Below are 19856 nucleotides of genomic sequence, written 5' to 3'. Positions count from 1 at the left end.
CATTGCCATGGCTCGAACTTTTTTCTCTCTCCTTGCTTCATCTCTCTTTTAGACACTCCACCATGATGATGATATTGCACCCTCCAAAGCTGCATATACGTGATCCTGGATGCCAATATGGTATCAGAGCTAGGCTGAACCACATCTGGGTTTTTAGGGTTTCTGCATTCTTAGGGCTTATGCACTTTTAGGGTTTCTGTGTCTTCCTCTACAGCCCCGCCATCACCTATCTGTGTTTTTCTCATGCAATGATGCATTTTCAGCTGCCACACCTCTGATATGCTGCCCAGTCCAGCCACCTATTCCCTTGCATTTTTCCCTATGTTGTCCGCCATTCAGCCCACTGTCCACCAACATATACAGCCCTTAACACAAGCACATATGAGGTCACACAAGCTGTCCACAACAGGCTGAACTTAACGCAGCCATTCATGGTGCCACAAGGAAGGAAAACACAAGTCTCCAGAGCTGTCCATACACAGCTGAGTGCTTCTCCTTGCCACCTCTTCATCATCATGGGCTGTCCCGTGCTATAAACAGCCATACTTGTGATCTTCCTTGACAGCATGTCGGCCAGCAACACCTCACTGGTGGCTCCTCCCAGTGCACCACCTCTCCCTGCCTACCAACTTCTGCACGGTCAGTCTGGGCCAAAGGCTTCACAAGCCCTTTTTGCCCTCGTATGTTTTTTGCTTGGCAACATCCTGCTTGTCCTGCTGTGGCTCCTCCACCTCGCCATCGACTTTATACTTGTGATCTGCTCCAGCCCGCTTTCTTCACACTAGGCTGCTCTTCAGCAGCTCTGGCGCGTGGCTTCGGTGCCGTGGTACTCCTCTACAACAACATAAAATGTCAGTAAGGTACTTAGTGCTCATATCATTAATATTTTGAGATAAAGTATCATGGAGGAGTTCAAACTTTCCCTCGGGTCCTTTGCACCAGCTTTTACTCCAAAAAGGAATTACCTAGAAGTATTGCAAGCACCATCATGAGGTATCTGTACACGTCCCACACTTGACCATCAAGTGTCGGAATCTTGGAAACATTGACGCAAGGAGACGACATCAGACCATCATCAACGTTACAACTGAAAAGATAGATTTTCGGAAGTTTAACAAACTTCCTGCATGGCAGATGTCCCCCACTATATATTTTTGGATCCTTTTTGGATTTTGTAACGCCTTGTTTTCTAAGCCATCGATGTAAGCAATCTTTGTCCCCCAGGCAGGACTTGACCTCTGAGTCCTTTGCACTAGGCCATGCTTTATGAACCTCTAAGCCATGTTCACGAGCCATTGAGCTAATTGCGGGCTCCATGTATGGTCTTTTTGCATGTGTTCCTCTCTGCAACTCCATTCTGTGATGGAGTATATGCTGTAGTAAGCAATCTCCGAATTGCAATATTGCTGAAACTCCTGGGATGTAAACTCAACCTATCTGTCAGTCCTAAGAACCTTGACCAAAGAATCGGTCTCTTTTGCCACCTCAACCCTCCAATCACAAAAGTGCTGAAAAGCCTCATCCTTGGACTTCAAAAAAAAAACCCAAGTAAATCTAGAGAAGTCATCCACCATCACAAGCATGTACAACGCCTCACTTAAAGATGCGGTACTCATAGGACCACATAAGTCTGCATGAACAAGAGCAAGTGATGTCGAAGATCTGTTTGTCACCTCCTTCGGAAAGGCGGTTCAGTGTTGCTTCCCTTGTAAACAAGAGTAACAAACAGAAGATGGAACCTTGATGGTCAGTAAACCCTCAACCAACCCATCCTTTGAAGCTCGTTGTAGAAACTGATAACTCAAATGGCCAAACCGGGCATGCCAAAAAGTTGAAGAAGAACCAGTAGAGAGCAAAGCGGTCAGCTTGTACAAGCCATCCTGGACTCCTTGAGCCAAGATGCTACCAGTCTCCTTATCATGAGTGGTAATCTCGTATAGCGAGAGAAGATCATCTCCACACCCTGAGCTGTAAGAGCACTCCCACTGACAAAAGGATAAATGCCAAGTCTGGAATGTACAGAACGTTAGAGAAGTACCTCTTGTCCTCGGAGGAGCGGAAGATGGGGATGGTGCCATGTCCATGAACGAGCACGGAAGAAGAATCACCCAAAGTGATATTGCATGTCCTGGCAATAAAGTCATTGAACCAATCCCGATGAGGTGTCATGTGAGCAATAGCACCGCTATCCACAATCCAAGACCGCGACTGAGACGAGCCAATACACGACGAGCACCACTAATAAAATAATACCGTCATCCTTCTTGGTCTGGGACACCGCTGTAGAGGTAGAGTCCTTTGCTTCTTCATCCCGCTTCTTCTTGTAACATTGGGGTTGTTTATGACCCTTATTGCAACAGTAGTGACACTCCACGTCCTTGTTTTTAGAAGATTTATTTTTGTCTTTGTCTTTATCTTTGTCGTTATCCTTGGAGTTCTTGTCAGAACCCCCTTTCCCTCTCTTCTATCGATTCTTTCCTTTATCTCGTGCAGCCAAAGCTCATTAGAACCACCACAAGTGCCAGTCCGCTCCTCAAAGCGAGACTCAATCTGCAGAGGAGCCAAATAGCCATATCCTGTGTAGAGATATCCTTGCCACATACAACAAGCTCATCCCGGAGATCTTTCAACTTCGTGATGAAGGCAGATAAAGATGGAAAGGCAGAAATGGACAAATTCATAAGCTGCTTTTCCAAAGTCAAAATCCGACCCGGAGACTTAATCTCGTAAAGATCTGCAAATGCCTTCCAAGCTTCATGTGCAGCATCTGCTATACGGACATGAGAGAGAGTAGAATCTTGACAATTCAACATCAAAAAGGAGAAAACACGACGATCAATCACCTACCAAACATCAATATCTGCCTAAGTCACACCAACGGTAGAAAGGGTGGGAGGGGTGGCATTGGCAGCTATAACAAGCCAACCCCAAAGATCCACTCCACATAAGGCTGATTTCACCTTCACCTTCCATAAAGTATAGTTGGAGCCATCCAACTTTGTAGACTCAAAGAACATATGAAGAGTAGTGCAGACTCAAAGAACATATGAAGAGTAGTCGGGGCAGCCATCACTAAAACTCGGGCTCAATCTCAGAAGAAAAAACGCACACCTCAGAAGAAGGAAGTGTCCTCCACACGTACCGGATGCCACCAAGCCTCGAATCAGCAAACCAACGTCTCCAAAAAACCTGCAGAAGATGAAATGCAGCACATACAGTACTGTTGCCCTGAAATAGAACAGGCTGACTGTCACTTGCATCCCGCACTTGGATGCCACGTAGACATTTCTGTACAGAAGGTGCAAGACCTGGGATGGTGAACTGGTCCCATGTGAGCCCAATCCGGGACGAGTCAACCAGGGATCCATCTCAGTCGTCCGAGGTCAGGTGTGCATTGTCCTGCACATGAGTCAAAGATCAGGTGTGCACTGTCCTCCACACGTACCGGATACCACCAAGCCTCGAATCAGCAAACCAACGTCTCCAAAAAACCTGCAGAAGATGAAATGCAGCACATACAGTACTGTTGCCCTGAAATAGAACAGGCTGACTGTCACGTGCATCCCGCACTTGGATGCCACGTAGACATTTCTGCACAGAAGGTGCAGGACATGGGATGGTGAACTGGTCCCATGTGAGCCCAGTCCGGGACGAGTCAACCAGGGATCCATCTCAGTCGTCCGAGGTCAGGTGTGCATTGTCCTGCACATGAGTCAAAGGTCAGGTGTGCACTGTCCTGCACATGAAACAGTGCCAGTCCGCGCTGTGAGTCTCCCTCTAGAGAGATGTCAGTGGTTCTGTGTATCTGATATGGTACCGGATGCCAGATCACTGAGTAGATAGTGGTTAGGACAAGGGGCCAGCCCATAGGGCTACCCTGGATCTGAGTGTGGGCATGGGAATGGTGTAGAACCACCCCCATGAGGGCCAGGAAGGCCCAAGCTGAACCCACCAGCCATGGAGGGGCTGTAGGACAGCCCTAGGGCAAAGATAAGGCTATTTCCAGGAGTTTACAGCCTTTATATGGCTGTAGGGCATGTATGGGGCAGCCCATACAGGCTGCCCAGCCCTTGGATTGTGGGCAAAAGTTGTGTCCAACCAATCAGAAGTAGGCGCCTGATGACCAGCCAGCCAGGAAGAGATGCGCAAACTTTATGGGAATTTTTCCAGCATTTAATGGGATTTTTCAGCATTTAATGCTGAATTTACTGCTCCTGATGGGGTAGTATAAATAGAAGTGCCCATAATCCCAATCAATCATCTCATTATTCACCAAGAGCTCAAGCAAATCAAGGGCTAGACAAGCCAAGGGAATTGCTAAGCAAAGGGGTGGAGAACTAAAGGTCAAGGGCAGGATTTTCCAGCCAAGAAAAGGTCCAAGGTTGTTGTATTTTCTTTCAAATTTCTCATCATTCTAATAAAGCAAATACACCATCAGAGGGTAATTGGGACCCAATACTGTGTCCTCTCCATCTCTCCCTTTCTCTCTATTTTCTGCACATCTCCTTTCAGTTTGTGCGTTAATTTCTGTTGCGATAAGAGTGCTGAATTCTGAGTTTTGAAGTTACCGATCTTTCTCCGAAGCTTTCGCATATTACAGTGGTATCAGAGCCTACTTCAAGTACAAAGATGCGACGCGTGGAACACGAGCGTTACCTCAGAGCTTTGGATGCCAAATTGACACCGGTGGTGCCCTCGAATCATTTTCCCGAGAAAATGAATTTCAGTAAGTATAATGGTAAACTCGATCCCACAACTCTTTATTCATGGTTACATCAATTTGAAGCTTACTTTGCCGCAGTGAGGAAAACACATACTGACAAAGTGATCTTAGCCAATTGGTACTTGGAAGGTGAGGCCATTCCTTGGTGGACTCAGTGGGCTCATGCCCACACCAGAGCATGTATGGCAACTTATGTGTGGGACGAGTTCGTCCGCGACCTTAAGCAACGGTTTCTACCGCCCCACTACCTTGAGCGACTCGAAGACGAGTTCAGGGGAGCGCGTCAAAACGCGCAACCAATCCTTCAGTTTGCCAATAAAATTTCGACTTTGTGTCTGCAATTAGGCTTATCTGATACGGACAAGAAAGGGCAGTTTTTGTATGGCCTGGACACGCAAATCCAATGGGAGGTGCGTATGTTTAGGGCAGCCACCTTTGAGGACGCACTCTCGCTTGCGCAGAGTGCAGAAATGAAACACAATGGTGGCAAGCCCAAGACTTCCCAGTCGGCTTCTCCCAGGGCTAACACCTCGGGGGGCAAAAGCAAGAACCACACGTGGTCTTCCCCTGGACAGAGCCCGGGAGCCTCTGGCTCCAAGAACTCGAACAACGCGTCTAAGCTTACTCCAGACTAGAAAGCGGAGGCAGGCAAGACAGGTGGCAAGTTGAGTGCTGAGGAACTTTCTCAATACAAGGAGGGTAGATGTTTCTTTTGTCATACAAAAGGATATACTTCACGGGATTATCCTAAGAAGCCTCCAAAGCCCGCCGCCGCCGCCTCAACAGCTTCCGTGGTCAGCTCAGCTCCCACACAGACCCCAATGGCTAACCCTAGTTCTTCAAACCCCAGTGCTTCAGTTGGAGCAATTATTAGCCGAGAGCTCGAAGATAAGCAGAAGGGCGCCCATGACTAGGAGTATGAGCGCAACGAATTGCTCAAGTCCTTTGGCTACATAGGTGGCCAGAGAGTCGTCTTGTTTGACAGCGGCAGCACGGAGGATGTGGTCACGGAACAGGCCGCTAGGCGTGCCCGTTTCGAGCTGACTTCGGTGGACAAACAGGTTGAGGGTTTTAGCACAGGTATGACAAGGAGCGTCAAGTATGAAGCTCTAGGTGCTAAGTTAGTGATTCAGGGCATAGAGTTTGTGCGTGACTTTATGGTTGCCCCTCTTGTAGGAGCAGACATAATTTTGGGTATCCAGTGGTTTCACAAGTTTCTTCCTGATGTCAAGTGGGACAAGCACACGTTCCAGATCAATCGGAATGTGTCAAACACCCCGGTGACCATTAAGTGTGAGCCAGGTACTCCGAACTTTCCGCTCATAAGCCACTTGTTGCAGGCTAAGCGAGCAGCCAGAAAAGGCGCACAGTGTGCGATGATTTACATCCAGACAGCCCAGACGGTGGCCAGTGCTTCCGAGAAGTACTCGGTTCTCCATGAAAAGTTCCAGAAGATTTTTCTTCGGAACAGCCTCCCTCCCCAGCTCCCCCCGTCCAGACCGGAGGATCACAGGATTGACCTCCTCCCAGGCTCGGAACCCCCGAGCAAGTTTCCGTGGAACCCCCGAGCAAGTTTCCGTATTGCCTTTCTAAGGCAATGGAATCGGAGTTGGACCGCCAACTCCAAGAATTGTTGCAAGCTGGCTTCATCCGCCCCAGCGTGTCGCCATTTGCAGCACTGATCTTGTTTGTCAAGAAGAAAGATGGGTCTTCCCGGTTGTGTGTCGATTATCGTGCACTCAACAAGCTAACTATCAAGAGCAAATTCTCGATGCCTCGAATTGACTATATTCTCGAGAGGAAGCTGCTCTCAAAAATGGATTTAAAGAGTGGGTACCACCACGTACGGATTGTCGAGGGGGACATCCCCAAGACAGCCTTCCGTACAAAACGGGCCCACTATGAATTTGTGGTCATGCCATTTGGTTTGACGAACGCCCCAGCTACATTTACCCGCATGATGATGCGTATTTTCCGGGATTTGATTGAAAAGTGTGTGTTCATATTTCTGGACGACATACTCATATTTTCAACTAAAGTTAAGCAGCATGACATTGATGTGGAGAAAGTCCTTAAGTTGCTAGAAAGCAACGAGCTCTACGTCAATGAAAAGAAGTCAGAATTTTATCTGTTCCAGGTGCATTACGTGGGGGATATAATTAGTGCTGAAGACATTCGACTTGATCCGACTAAAGTGGCCGAGATTGTTAACTGGGAAGTACCTCAGACAGCCTATGACATTAGATCATTTGTGGGTATATGCCAGACATATTCCACCCACATCGACAAGTTTTCTGACCTCTCGGCAGATCTCACCGATCTGCTAAAGGGAGTGAAAACAAGAAGGCAAAAGATTCAAATGACTCCACGAGCATTGGAGGCATTCCAAAACCTCAAGGTGGCTTTGTCAGAAGCGCCTTGTTTAGCACTTGCCTCGTGGGACGATCCATTTCAAGTGATCACCGATGCGAGTAACATCGCAATTGGAGGTGTATTGCAACAACATGGTCATCCAGTAGCTTACATGTCTCATAAGTTACTGCCCGCCGAGAAGAACTACTCAGTCTATGAGGGGCTAGCCAACTAGAACACAAGACCTGGCCGACTAGAGAAAAAGAAGCTGGCTAACTGGAGGAGCATCACCCGACCCGGAAAAAAATTGCAAAAAATAGGGTGAAAATAGGGGTGGCCAGCCCACAACCAAGGGCCATAAAAGGGATCAAATGTGGACACAATACATGGACAGAATATGGGGATGAATATGCTAACAATCTCTACCACCACCCCTGGACCTCGTCGTTCATCCCAGGCTTCCACATCTCATCACACGGTGAATTATGCTCTCATGAGTTCTCTCCAGGACATCAATGAGCCTGAGAGTCCAAAGGAGGCTCTTTCACAGCCGCAGTGGCGGCAAGCCATGGAAGCAAAGATGTCCTCTATTAAGAGGAATCACACTCGGTCTTTGGTGCCACGGCCTTTACATCTTCGTGTGATTAGTGTGAAATGGATTTTCAAAGTCAAGTTTCATGCAAATGGTGTATATATATATATATATATATATACCTAGATGGATCCAGGAACATGCCCAAATTCACCTTTTAGGAACATGCATGTTATATACTCATGGTAGTCAACCCACAAGGCTATATAACTATCAACTCCATTATGCATAGTATGGACCAAATACTACATCCCCACTAACGTGTCATCAATGCCCAATAGTGGGTGTAGAACTCTATATCAAGATTGTTGGGGTAAAGGCATAATGCCCACCCTTATAGTGTGTACAAGCCCATAAGTTATAGTACATAGTAAACTTAGTACTTTTAATGTACTAAGTGCACTATGTGTACTAGTGCAATATACATGTGTGATAGGGGAGTCACACACTCATTCCCATGAGTTGACTTATCCCCACAACTCTCTCTCTCTCTCTCCCTTGTTCTCTCTGTGTATGTCTCCCACATGAATTACTCTAACCCTAATTCTCCCATTCAACTGGTATCAGAGCCTTCAACTAGAGCCATGGTCATTCTGCTGGTCATACCCTGATTTCCTGCTGGTCGCCATCCAGACACACGGCAGCAGTGGTGCGTGTGTAGAACTATTGCTGGCATTAGACGAGTTGAGTCCTGGAGAAGAAGCGCAAGGACACGACAAGAGCAGCGAAGTGTGTAGCACCACTAGGCGGATAGGCGAAGGAAAACGCAGCAACGCTCGCAGCAAGTCGTGACATCGTGAGCAGCGCCTGGCCACTAGGCGAAGGCAGCACTGGCCCTTGTTCACTATCGGCAACGAGGACAGACGAGAAGAGCTCGTGAAAGAAGGCTACAGGCGAAGACGGCACTGATTTGAGTCGGCGGCAGCTGGTAGGCAGGCGAGCGAAGAAGGTAGCGAACCACTGGGCGCCTGGCCACTAGGCGAAGGCAGCGCTGGCCCTTCGCTCCTCAGCTCCACAGCTCATCGCCAGAGCCAGCATCGTTTTTATGCGTGGAAGCCCTTCTTCTACAACTTCAGGGCAAGCAATGCTCTCCTTCAGAAAATCAGAGCATCTCATCTTCTTCTGAAAAATCTGCACTAATACAGCTACAACAGCTTCATCTTGGGTGATAACCATGCATGCAAGATTCTTGGCAGAGGTGATGTGAGGCTTGTGTTTTCAGATGGCTCACAGCTTATGCTCCATGATGTCACGCATGTGCCTGAGATCAAGAAGAACCTGCTTTCTACTGGACAGCTTTATGATGCTGATTATGTTACCACATTTAGTCGTGGAAAGTGGAAAATTAGTAAGGGCTCACTGGTTGTTGCCAGAGGCTCTAAGGTGGACACTCTTTATTTCATGCATGCAGGTGTTTGTCACCGTGCTACTGTAAATGCAACCGAGCTGCCGGAAATCTCTATGTGGCATAGCCGGTTGGGACACATGAGTGTCAAAGGAATGGAGCAATTGTCTCGTTTGGGTTACTTACCTTCTCTAAAGTTTTCAAGTTTTCAGTTTTGTGAGCATTGTATATATGGTAGGCAACTACAGTGCCCCCACAAGAAAGCTCTTGGACAAAAAGATGCTCAGTTAGAGCTTGTGCATACAGATGTATGTGAGATGCCTCAGCTTTCTTTGGGAGGGGCAAAATATTTTGTCTTTTATTGATGATGCCACATGCAAGGTGTGGGTTTATCCTCTTCGTTTGAAGAGTGATACATTCTCAGTGTTTCAGAAGTTTGTTGCTCATGTTGAGAATCAAACTGGCAAAACACTGAAGGCTTTGCGTTCCGACAATGGTGGAGAGTATATGTCCAAACAGTTTCAGGACTTTTGTGACGCTAAAGGCATCAAGAGGGAGCTCTCTACTCCTTATGATCCTCCACAAAACGGGACAGCAGAGAGGATGAACAGGACCATACAGGAGAAGGTCCGTTCTATGTTGTCACATGCTGCATTACCTCATGGTTTTTGGGCTGAAGCTGTTATGACAGCCGTTCACCTTATAAACAGGTCACCTAACACGAGGCTTGGTGGGAAAGTGCCAGAGGAAGTATGGACAGGGAAGCCTCCGTCATACAAGCACTTGAGAGTGTTTGGTTGTGTTGTGTACGTACACATACGCAGGGAAATGCGCACCAAACTTGATCCTAAGTCTCACAAATGCATATTCCTAGGATATGGTGACAGAGGTGAAATGGGGTATAGACTTTGGGATCCCGTGAATAGAAAGATTATACGCAGCGATGATGTCATTTTTTATGAAACATGCATGTATAAGGAGCCTGCAAGGCAACAGGAGCCTAGCAGAGTCATCTTTGATGATGATGGACATCATGGACAACAACCAAGGGCTGTAAATCAACCATTACAGCAACAAAACCAGCCCTTAAATGGTGCTGAAAATGGTCCAAATGGACAGCCAGAGATGGCAGAAGATATCCCTATGGATATACCACAGTTGGAGGAGATACCGGGCATGATATTTCAGCCTTATGGCATGGAACAGGAGCCACCAATGGGTGATATGCAGGCTGGACAGCAACCTGCAAAATGATGGTCATTGGGTACGGAGGTCCACTAGACCCTCCAGAGCCCCTGACAGGTTTGTTCCAGGGGTTGACTACTTGATGCTTACTGACTGTGGGGAGCCCTCATGTTATAAGGAGGCTTTACAGAGGGCAGACAAGGCTCTTTGGGAGCGTGCCATGAAGTCAGAGATGGATTCTCTGCACAAAAATGGAACATGGAAGTTGGTGCCTTTGCTTGCAGGCAAGAAGCTTTTGCCATGCAAGTGGGTTTACAAGCTCAAAGTTGCACCAGATGCAAAGCCAAGATACAAAGCCAAGTTAGTGGCTAAGGGCTTCAAGCAGGAATATGGTGTGGACTTTGAGGAGATCTTCTCTCCAGTGGTCAAAATGACCACTTAGAGCTGTGTTAGCTTTGGTTGCACATGATGATCTGGACTTGATTCAGATGGATGTGAAGACTGCTTTTCTTCACGGTGATCTCCATGAGGAGATATATATGCAGCAGCCAGAAGGTTATGCAGTGAGTGGAAAGGAGAAGCTTGTATGCAAGCTGAAAAAGAGTCTTTATAGGCTCAAACAGGCACCAAGGGAATGGTATCATAAATTTGATACATTCATGAAATCACAGCATTTCAGGAGAAGTGACATAGATCACTGCTTGTACACCAAGAAAGCTTTGGATGGCAGTCTATTGATCCTCATCTTGTATGTTGATGATATGTTGATTGCCGGGAAATCTTGTAAGGAGATGGATACCTTGAAGCAGAGGCTGCATCAAACCTTTGATATGAAGGTTTGGGTAATGCAAATCACATTTTGGGTATGCGGATACTTCGGGACAGAAATCAGCATGTGTTGTATTTGTCTCAGAAGGAATACATTGGCAAAGTTTTGCAGAGGTTCAATATGGACGGGGGGAAGAAGACTAGTACTCCTTTGCCTCCATATGTGAAACTCAGTGCTATGGACAGCCCACAGTCAGATAGTGGCAGGGCTGATATGGCCAAGATTCCGTATGCTTCAGCTTGTGGCAGTCTCATGTATGCCATGGTTGCTACTAGGCCGGACATTGCATTTGCAGTGGGAGTGGTTTCTAGATACATGGCCAACCCTGGCAAGAAGCATTGGAAAGCAGTGAAAGGTGTCATGAGATACCTGAAGGGCACACAGGATATGTGCATTTGTTTTGGCAAACAGGATGCATTAGTGCATGGTTACACGGATTCGGATTATGCCGGTCATCCAGATAACCGGAAGTCTACTACCGGTTATGTGTTTACATTCACAGGAGGTGCTGTGTCATGGATATCCAGGATGCAGAAGTGCACAGCCTTATCTACTACAGAGGCCGAGTATATTGCAGCCACAGAGGCTTGCAAGGAGGCATTATGGCTATCTCGGTTAGTGGTTGATTTGGGTTATACAGGGGATATTCCATTGTTGCATTGTGACAGTCAGAGTGCCATCCAGTTGGCAAAGAACCCTGTCTTTCATGCAAAGACGAAGCATGTGGATGTGAAGTATCACTTCATCAGAGAGGTGATAGAGAACAAGCAAATTCAGCTTGTTAAGATTCATACAGATGACAACCCGGCTGATCTGTTGACGAAGAGTTTGCCTCCGGAGCGGTTTGCTCATTGCAGACACTTGGATGAGGCCAGTTTCAGCCTTGATATGGCCTTGTATATTATCATGTACATGCTGATTTTTCTTTTTCTTTACTTAAGGGCACTTTGCCTTTAAGTGGGAGGTTGTTGGGGTAAAGGCATAATGCCCACCCTTATAGTGTGTACAAGCCCATAAGTTATAGTACATAGTATACTTAGTACTTTTAATGTACTAAGTGCACACTGTGTACTAGTGCAATATACATGTGTGATAGGGAAGTCACACACTCATTCCCATGAGTTGACTTATCCCCACAACTCTCTCTCTCTCTCTCCCTTGTTCTCTCTGTGTATGTCTCCCACATGAATTACTCTAACCCTAATTCTCCCATTTAAAGATATGATCTCACACACGCACTCCACACACACACACACACACACACACACACACATAAGAGCATATATTCACACAAAGCCCTTCGTACTGAGTTTCTGTCAAACCTCCGGAGATGCAGGGCAGACTCAGCCATAATGAAGCCTAGCACTAAGGGAAGTAGCAAATAGAAAGAATTAGTACATTAAATAAGTAGTTGATAGGGCAAATGCACCGCTAAAGATAGAAAGAATAAGCACAATATCAACTGCCGCAACTCGGACGAAAACTTCACAATGTGAAATCTGCATGTCCGCTAATACGGCTTAATTATATACCTAGGTGAATCCAAGAACATGCCCAAATTCACCTTTTAGGAACGTGCATGTTATATACTCATGGTAGTCAACCTGCAAGACTATATAACTATCAACTCCGTTATGCATAGTATGGACTAGATACTACGACATCCCCACTAACGTCATCAGTGCCCAATAGTGGGTGTAGAACTCTGTGTCAAGATATGCTCTCACACACGCACTCCACACACATAAGAGCATATATTCACACACAGCCCTTCGTACTGAGTTTCTGTCAAACCTCCGGAGATGCAGGGCAGACTATGGTACTTTGGACAAGTACAAAGCCCACCTTGCTACTCGAGGATATGCTCAGAAGGCAAGTAAAGACTTTGATGAGACATTTGCTCCTACAGCCAGGTATACCAGGTATACCACCATCAAGATTGTTTTGGGTCTGGATGCACACTTCAGATGGCCCGTGTTCCAGATGGATGTCAAGTCTGCTTTTCTGAATGGAGATTTAGAGGAGGAAGTTTATGTTGAGCAGCCTCCTATAGGCCACAGTACCTCATGTACAAGAGGGGAGATAGGTGAGTTATCCCATAGACAAGTTGCAGAAGTCAAGGCAAGAGAGAGCCTAACTCAGTTGTATAAGAAGATCCAATTGGGCAAAGCTATGAATCAAGCAATCAAGATTGGAGCATATCTGAGTAAGTCTCTTGTGCATTGTCTCTTGTTATTTCAGTTCTTTCATTTAGTTAATCATGCTTAAGTGTAGTTTTCATTCTCCTTAGCAAGCTACCTTGCTCTAGATCCATGAATCTTATCATGGTATCAGGCCAGGCTGAGCAAGCTACCTTAGGAGGCTTGCATTAGCATAGGATTAAAAGTAGGATTAGGATTGCATATCCACCTTGAATTTGTAAAGTGGTCCCGAAAAATAGAGGAGTGCTGAACAATCAAGTGATGGAATAGAATGCATTAGAGTTTTGCATTGAGAGGTAGGAGAAGAGCATTAAGCATTGCATCGAAGTAGGAGAAGGAGCAATTCGCTCGGCAAGAAGAGTACAGGTGAACAAGTCTCAACACCTCAAGAAGAGAGGAAGAGCAGCTGCCACAGCAGCACCGCCTTCAACCGGCTCTTGCGACCTTGCCCATTAATGCACAACCTATCTGCATCCGCACGCATCACAAGCTTTCGACTCCTCATCACAAAATTGCTTCCACCATCAGCTGCCAAGAGCTACAGTAGCCCTTAGCAAATCTCAGCCTCACGCTTCAGAACTGGCAGTGCTCTTCACATCCGTCAGAACTGGGGTGGTACTTCAAGAAGCTAAGGGCCAAGAGGCCAAAGAGAAGGGTAAAGAGTACGTGCAAACGAGGACCAAGAAGTAAATCGGTAGCTCATACACTATCAGCCTCCCTAGTGATCTACCATGCCAAGCAGCGACCCCAATGTACAGAGATAAAATTATCTCTTATAATTCCCTTCTTCAAGGCTCTCAGCACTGGGCTTCTCGCTGCTTTCTGAGGTCAGGCCATTGGCAGAACAGCAACCAACAGTGGGTGCATCCAACGAGCGCTGATTTCTGAAGAATCCAGGCCACCGATTCCTATAACCATAAGGTTATCTCTAGCCTTATCTCAAAGGTTCCAAAGGTTAAGATAAAGTTTTAGCTTTATAATCATCTCCTTCTTGTGATTATGCTTAGTCAAGGCTAGTTCATATGGAGACACTCTTTAAGCTTATTTACACGGGTGAGTGGGCCCTTCAAGCGGCTTTTCACATGGAATCAAATTCATGCCCATCAATTCGTGTCTATCTTGCGTACCACATCACGGGTGCAGTCCAAGCTTCCACTGCATGGAAACGTCGTCCTAAAAGGGCGTGCACATGGGCCTTCTAATCATCATTCCCCACTTGCATCAATAAATGTCAAAATGGCAACATGTGTGTGTATTCCAAAATTGTAAAAATGGGATTAGACACTGCCCTTGAGCCAAGATGCCAAGTGGTAAGCCCTTCCCGCAAAAATCATTTGCATTTGTGTGTTGCATTAAAGGATTTCAGACACTGCCCGTGCAAAACACAAGGTAAGACCGCCCATGCATGTCCACTGGACGCATATATTTCCCAAAATTGCATTTGCATAGAAAGAAATCCAAAGCTCCATGTAAACTAAGCCAATCAAGAAGGCACCACCACTCCTCCAATTAAGCAATTTAATGTACGGCCAATAGAGCGTGAGTAAGAACTAAGAATCAAAGACCAGAATCCAGTCCAAAGCCAATGAGCCAAGATCAAGAAAAGAAGAAGTCCAAGTGCCAAGAAGCCAAGGACTAAGAGAAGATATAAAGAAAAAGCCCGAAGACCGAGAGCCCAAGCAAGAGCCAAGAGAGCCGAAGCCAGAGCAAGGAGTCAAGAGGTAAGCAAAGAGGCAAAGAAACCATCAAACCAAAGAGCAAATGAAGCAATGTAATCGAGGACCCATGAGAGACATCCTACCTGATGAGGAAGAGCCCACGAGAGTCACTCACCAAAGATGTAAAATCCTACACCCTTGTGATACGAGGCACAGCCCCACACTAAGGGGGGTGATAATGAAGGCATAGCCAACCATGTAATCAAGAACCACTACACTCCTGGTGACAAAGGACACGGTAATGACTGTCAGAATGCACAGCGGAAATGAAGACAACTACTATAGAGAGCAAAATGCAGATGAGAGAGCGAGAGAAGCTGTGTAACTCTGCTATATATACACAAGAAAATCCCGAATGATACAATGGCAAGTGTGGGGGCAGGGGCCATTTTATATGGCCCCAAGCTGCTGGTTGGCCAGCCCAAAAAACAGGCTGACAGCAGCATATATGCTCACGACCAGCAACACTAGTCCACGACCAGCAAAAAGCAAGTCGGCCAGGTAACGAGCAATCGGCGAGTGCTGCACATCAGGTCGGGTAGCAAAGGGATCAGTCGGCCAGCATCTGATACAGCCGACAGCCCTCCCACACCCAAAAAAATGGAAAAAATACATGGAAAGTGAGGAAAATTGGGGAACACCGAAACTCAGCGGGCACACTCTCACCAGCCTGGACATTTCCCAGTATGAAAGGGGTCTTGGTGGACTCCAGGATGTCTAAATATTTGGAAAGTACAAGCTTTGGGAATGGGGGATTATCCTAGAATACAAAGGACCACACTCCTAAAATTTAGGAGAGTTGCTAGTTTTGGCCCAACTCCGATGGAAATTCTGTTCGCGTCATTACATCTGGAATTGAGCAGATACCAAGAGTTGGCAAAGTGCCTATGACAGAATGTCTACCAGTTGGGATACTTTTAGAGATAAAGTTTATGGAAGGACCCATTCTCTTAGATTGGGACATGTGGCAAGAAAGTGGATCAAAGTGAGACAAGTGGCCTGACACTTGTTAGAAAATGGATCAAAGTGAGACAAGTCGCCTCACACTTGTCACTTCAGCTATTGTGTGGCTCTCCACTTGTCATTGTAGCCTTCTCTTGCCATTTTAGCTCATGGGAGGCCAAATCTATAAATTGGAGCCCTCTCTCTTCATTAAGAGAGGCTCTCTTGCTGCACACTAGCCTCTACCACCGTTGAAGGCTTCCCTAATGATGGCTACTCTCTTTCTCTCTCTCTTGAAGGCTGCCCATGAAGAATATCGACTGTTGGGGGGACTGTTTTGGAGGCTTCCATCGTGAAGAAATACTGAAGGCAAGGGTATTTAATCATTTATTATGATTTCTAGCCATTGTACTTGTTGTACCAGCCCTTGTACTAGCTGTACCAGCTTCTGTACTTGTTGTACCACCCATTGTACCGGCTGTACCAACTTCTGTACTTGTTGTACCACCCATGTACCGGCTGTACCAACTTCTGTACTTGTTGTACCACCCATTGTACTGGTTGTACCAAATTCTGTACTTGCTGTACCAACCAATGTAGTCACTATACATGATGTACCAGCATTTGTACTTGCTGTACCTACTGTACCAACCACTGTACCTACTGTACCAACCACTGTACCGGCTGTACCAACCATTGTACCTGCTATACAGGTTGAATGGAGAGTTGTACTTGCTGTACCAGCTCTATTGCATGAAGACCCGTGGTTTTTGGGAAAGAATCAGTACCCACACGGAGGTATATGGATTATGTTGTTGGCTCGGCATTTCTACAGCCTATATTCCGGCTCAGTTGCCTCGTGTTGGGCGTGTTATGGCATTTGTATATGGATAATCCGGCATCTCCCGTGGGGAGAGTAAGGCCCTCAAAGCCTGTACATGATATTATTCTCCTTGGGTAATAAAATACTCCAAGGGGGGGGTCGGCCCATTCTGGCCTCTATGCCGTGTCACACATGCAAGCTCCATTTTCAGCATTTGTGGATGGTTTTGTCCAGCTTTTATGTTTTATGCAAAGTGATAATGGATATGTGTTAAGGTTGTGGCCATGTTTAAATGTTTAAATGTTTTAATATGCTTTGATGGTATCGACAAGTGTGTCAAAGGCCCTAGTCCCCCGGGCACCCACTGCGAGTTTCACACACCCACATTAGAGGCCCTGGTGTAATGTACAGACAGGAGATGACTGCTAACACCCTCTCTCAGCTCTTGGATGTGGAACCAACCCCAGTGAGTGAGCTGGAGTGCTCCCGGAGCATAGCTAAGGTAGAGACTTTGAGAAGAGGTCTGCCGCATTGTCCTCCATCGAACAATAAACAAGCAAAGATGTCACCAACCAAAATCTTCTCATGGACAAAGTGATAGTTTTCTCCATTTTTCCCATTTTTGGTCATGGGGGCTGTCTAGTTCTGGCTGACTATGTATGTGCTGACCGACTGAGGTTTTTGTCCTGGCCAACCATGTATATGCTGGCCGATTGGCTTTATCCCAGTCAACTAGTTTTTGCTACTGTCGCCTGTTTTTGGGCTGGTTGACCAACAGCATAGGGTGGTATAAATACCACCTTGCCCCACACTCCACTTTGTACCGGATCTTTGTGTATATAGCAGAGTTTATACAGCTTCTCTCTCTCTACACTTCTGCGTTTTGTTTCTCACAGCAGTTGTCTCATTTTTCGTTGTGCATTCCAACACCAGGATCGAGCGCCTAGTGCTCTGATACCATGATCGAATCCCCATATGTCACCACCAAACCACAACGATCACAGGAAGGCAGTGATCCTTGTCGCCTGCTGACCCCCTCACGTCCACACAAAAAACAAGGTGGGGAAGATACCTATGAGCCATGCCCACTATGCTACATATATAGCTCCATCCAAGCCCCCCAATTCACATGTGGGATTACTCCACGAGTTCCTTGGCTCTTCATGCACTCCACGACAATGCATTGGTGGCAACCAAATTCTAACACCCTTGGGGTTGGGGACTAGTCCAGCAGGGTTAGGGGAGCCCTGGGATTAGGGAAAGCAGAGAGAATAGGTGTATATTTTTTTATATCTCCTAGGTACGAGGAATTACCCAATCTTGACAGGATAGGTAATTTGATTGGCTACGACAATTGTCTCCATGATGTCAAATTATCCGGTTCCTCCAGAGTTGGATTGAGAGATTGTTGTGTTCCTTGTGACTCTAGTTCAAGTTAGTCTGTCTTTAGTTCCACTAAGATAGTTGAGGAACAATGGTTGCAGATTTAGTCAATTCTTATGCAGAGTTGCGAGTGGAAAGAGAAGACATGGTGAACCAAATTATGGAGCCAGTTGTCAATTGTAGTTTGAGTTTCCCCTGTTTATTTCCAAGAGTGGAAATGTCTTAGGAGGTTAAGTCCAATCTTTCATGTCAATAAACTCAAAGAGATGCTGGGAGCTAAGGTTAGCATTGACTCCTAAGGACCTTGTTGAGGTTAAGGACTTGTCTTACATTCCACATGAACCGGAAACGGTGATTGATTTCAAAGAGAGTCGACTTAGAAATTAGTTGATTCCTAAGTATTAAATTAAGTGTAAAGATAGAACAAAGGAGGACTCCACTTGGGAAACACTAGTTTATAGCATAGGTTTCTTGGTTTTCTTTCTTAGATAGATTTTTGTTTCCAAAAGTGGAAACATTTGAGGAGAGGAGGTATGTTACATACCTTGTCATGAGCATCCCGCACTTGGATGCCACGTGGACATATTTGAACAAAAGGTGCAGGACCTGGAGTGGAAAACTAGTCCCATGTGAGCCCAGTCCGGGACGAGTCAGCCAAGGTTCCACTCTATACGTCCAAGGACAAGTGTGCATTGTCCTGCACATGAAGCAATGCCAGTCTATACTGTGAGTCTCTCTCCGGAATGATGTCAGGAGACATAAGTAGTTGGTTTGCAACCAGTTGCCAAGCAGCTATAGAAGCATGTAGAAGGGGTCCAGTCCTTACGGCGGCTATTAGCATATATAATCTCCTGTTGGTGGCTTTTTTGGTGTTTACTGGGGCCATTTCTATGCTCAGGCATTCCCCCATTTTTCCTATATTTTTTTCCTATTTTATGGCCCTTCGATGTGAGTTGCCCACCCATTTTATGGAGTTTTTCACCTATTTTCAGGTCGTGTAGGAGTCTAGGATGTTGTCGGCCAACTTATCTTGGAGCATATTTATGGGCTGCCCTCTTCCTCATTTATCATTCATTCTTTGATCATTCTTGTTGATCACTTTGGTGAGCACCTTCAGCCCTCTGCCTACGGAGTCCACTCCTCACCTACGGGCTGGTTGCATCCACTCTTTTCTTGAGGATTAGTGCATCACCGTTTTGCTGTTTTCTCTCCTCTCTCTGTTGGATTATATCATCTCTAGAGGGTCGACATCATCTTTTTCATGCTTGTATTGGCCATTTATGAGGCCCTGCATTGGCATATCTTAGTAGAGATTATTCAGCATTTTTCTACCAATTTTTGGTATTTGTAGGCATTTTATGTAGCATTTTTTGCTACTGCCATGTTGTCGGCTTGCTACGGCCGACCAGCATCCTGAGGGAGTACATAAGGGCTGGCTCCCTTTCCCTCAATTCATCTCATTTTTCAGCATTCAATTGAGGTCATTAGCAGCTGCTACAGCTTCTCATCATTGTACAGCACCTATAGGCTTCCCTCATGCTCAATTTCAGCAATAAACATCAGTTTCCAGCATTTACAGGTGTTGTACCTGGGCCTACATCTTGTTTTATATTTGCTTCACTTTCTTTCATAGTATCATAGAAAAACGCTGACCTGTGAGTGAGCAGAAGAAAGCTGTGTTTTCTGTTTTGGAGCAGAGGCTTCGACAGTTTGCTGCGTTTTCTGCAAATTTCAGCGTAGAAGCTGCTGTGTTTTCTTCCGGG

General features: G+C 46.1%; 1 protein-coding gene across 1 annotated transcript in view; it reads right to left on the bottom strand.

Moving 5' to 3' along the window:
- Positions 1 to 19856, bottom strand: part of LOC147620140 (threonine--tRNA ligase, mitochondrial 1-like) — a 99029-nt gene that overhangs the window by 47343 nt on the left and 31830 nt on the right. The gene's annotated exons all lie outside the window — the stretch shown is intronic.

This window comes from Cibotium barometz, chromosome 32 (assembly GCF_041138505.1).
Source record: "Cibotium barometz isolate CiBa-2024 chromosome 32, ASM4113850v1, whole genome shotgun sequence".
NCBI lineage: Eukaryota > Viridiplantae > Streptophyta > Polypodiopsida > Cyatheales > Cibotiaceae > Cibotium > Cibotium barometz.
Note: the sequence above shows the minus strand (reverse complement) of the source record. Positions and strands in the feature narration are given on the sequence as shown.